Below are 2,750 nucleotides of genomic sequence, written 5' to 3' on the forward strand. Positions count from 1 at the left end.
TCCTCTGAAAGCTTTATGATTCTTTTCTTGGAGTATACAAATCATGTCTCCCCACAGAAGACAGAAGGAAGGGAAAGAAGCAAGAAAGGATTGTCTCTTGTGTAAGAAATTCTGTGCTGGTAGCTAAGACAATAGTTTTTACTTCATCCTTTTCACAGTCTATGATCCTATCTACTTATTCAAATCTCTGGGACCCAATAATCTTAGGAAACATGGCCATATTTTACAGGTAAGGAAACTAAATCTCCAGGGAGGAATATCCAAACGTGTACAGCTTGCTATGAGTAAGGTCTTGTTTCTTCTTTGTCATACCCTCTAAGAAGGCTGTTGTTTAGAGGTATAGGGAAGTATCACATGCTTAACTTGGCCCTTCTCTCACTTCCTGTCCAAATATCACCTTGCTTTATGGCAATGCTATTGGAATAAACAAAAGTGAGTGTGAGAAAAGCCAGTGTGCTTTGGGTTATTCCCAATATTTCTTAGCATCAGTACTGTGGAAATTTTATGCTAGCTAATTCTTTACTTAAAGAACCATTTTATTATCTTTCAGTAGTTGTCCAAAGAAGTTTCAATCCAATATGTCAGTTTATGAGTCCAATGCAAGAGACCTGGGTTCAATTCCCAATCAGTGCATTCTTTACACTTTGGCTGGGGATATGGCTCATGCAGTTGAGTGCTTGACTAGTAAGATCAAGGCCCTGAATTCAAACCCCAGTCCCATGCAAACCAAACCTAAACAACCCCTCTGTGCTAGCTACTTCTTCATGGTAGAAGGAAGAGAGAAGTTCTATACTTTGTCAGATGCTCAACAGCATCCCCAGTCTCTACCCACTAGATACTAGCAGAGCCTCTGCTCCCAAACCTACTCCCTTCAGACTTTGCCAAAAGTCATGTTGTTGAAGGTCAGTAGGTTATTGTCCCATATCCATTGTGATGATGGTTTTTATCTTCATGACTTGGATTGTGGAAAGAGGTCATGTGTCTTCATGCTGGAGGGAAGGGATGATAGAAGATAGATTTGCCTGCCCTTTCTCTGGCATGGACTCTTTTGATGGGGGGCATTGCTACTGGTAGCTCTGGTTTTGTTTTGTTTTTAAAACAAACAGTCCAAACAATTCCAAGAATTGCAAGTCAATCCATTTGGGGGAAAGACAGGGCATTTGAACAGCTTGACACTGTGAAGAGAGAAATTGTTAGGAGAGATGAATGTGGGCTGCAGAGATTTGTAAACGTGGCAGACAGTAATCCTGGTATTTTGTGTTAATTGTTTTTCTCAGGCAGGAAACCTCCTGCGATTTACATTCTGGAGCAAGATGATGGCTGAGCCAGACAGCTCATCACCTCCAGAGAAGATGAGTGAGGACATGACAGCTGCCCGGGAAACGAGAGGGTAGGCGGAGTGCAGGATTCTGCTGCCTCCCTTGGAAGTTCTCATTTGTTCCGGAGCATCAGTGGTGCTGTCACATACCCTAGAGGAGGCCAAGTGGGGAGAACAGAGAACCAGAGCTTAGTGGCTGAAAAATAAGTGATTAAATCCCATGCAAGGTTTCAAAAATGCTGTGCAATTGGGATAAAGAGGGCCCCAGTAGGTGCATGGGGTTGCTTTATCCTGCCCTTTCTGCTTGGGATTCTGCCAGACCTTGTGAGAGGAAAGTCAGGAGGGGGAGGTAGACATCAGAAGGAATGCTGAGTGTGGTTTCTTTGATCAGCACACATACAGTTTTAATCCTTTCTCGCTTGGTAGGGCTCAGGTGCAGCTGTGAATAGGAAACAGGAAGCGATGGGTGCTTCCTTCTACTCAGTACGTCTCTTCCTTCTTTCTGGAGGCAATTTTGTCAGATGCTGTTCCGCCTGCCTCCAATCCACAGAGATGAAATACGCCTCCCCTGTCCTTGTGAGGCTAACTCCCTGGGTTTCATGAGGACATGAGCAGAACCATGGTCACAGAGGTACTGTAAGGTACATTCAGGACTGGTTTTCTTAGAGAGAATTAATAGGACTTATAGAGAGACAACTGTTAGCCCTGACAGGGTAAGTTTGTGATGTCAGTCAGTTTCATGTCAGCCTGACTAAAGGCAGCTATATGTTACCTCTCTACAACAGATCTCTGGATCCAAATGGACCTAAAGAGGGCTTTGTGCATTTAGAAGTTCAAATGAAACAGCCAACAGTCCTTTTGGAAGGTGGTTGTGCTCGTTGATGGAGTCAGATGGACTCTCAGCTGCCCTGTGGGTAGGTCCTGGCTTGGCTGTGTTGGTTCCTGTGTGCTCATCTCATTTTACTTATGGCTTGTGCCTCTGACCTGTATTGGTGCGAAGGCCACCACTGGACTCCTGGGGTTGATCTGCCAAAACAGCCGCTCTACCTCTGACATTGTCTTCAATGTGGGTTGATTGGTTAGAAACCATTGCTTTGACTCTCTGACTTCCTGTTCTGGAATATCCCCCTTTCTAGCTATTCCCATATTTGCACATGACCCAAATTTTGTTAATAGGACTCTTATTTTTTCGAGTGATCTGGAGAGCTTTGTTTCCCAACTGAGCCTGATTGTCACTGTGGGGAGAGCTCTTCAGAAGTTTGTCTTTTGTTAAAGTCAAGTCTCCTACCTTCAAGGGGAGTAGATTGCCTTGCAAGTGGATATTGAGTAGCAGGGAAAGAGTTTGAGGAAGTGATCTCAGCATTTATTCATCAACGCCTACAAGAGGGCTGTGCTAGGAAATGTGCTAGAAATGTATTAACTGGTGGTCAAA

This window comes from Dipodomys merriami, unplaced genomic scaffold, assembly GCF_024711535.1.
Source record: "Dipodomys merriami isolate MVZ:Mamm:240054 unplaced genomic scaffold, mDipMer1.0.p SCAF_35, whole genome shotgun sequence".
Classification (NCBI taxonomy): domain Eukaryota; kingdom Metazoa; phylum Chordata; class Mammalia; order Rodentia; family Heteromyidae; genus Dipodomys; species Dipodomys merriami.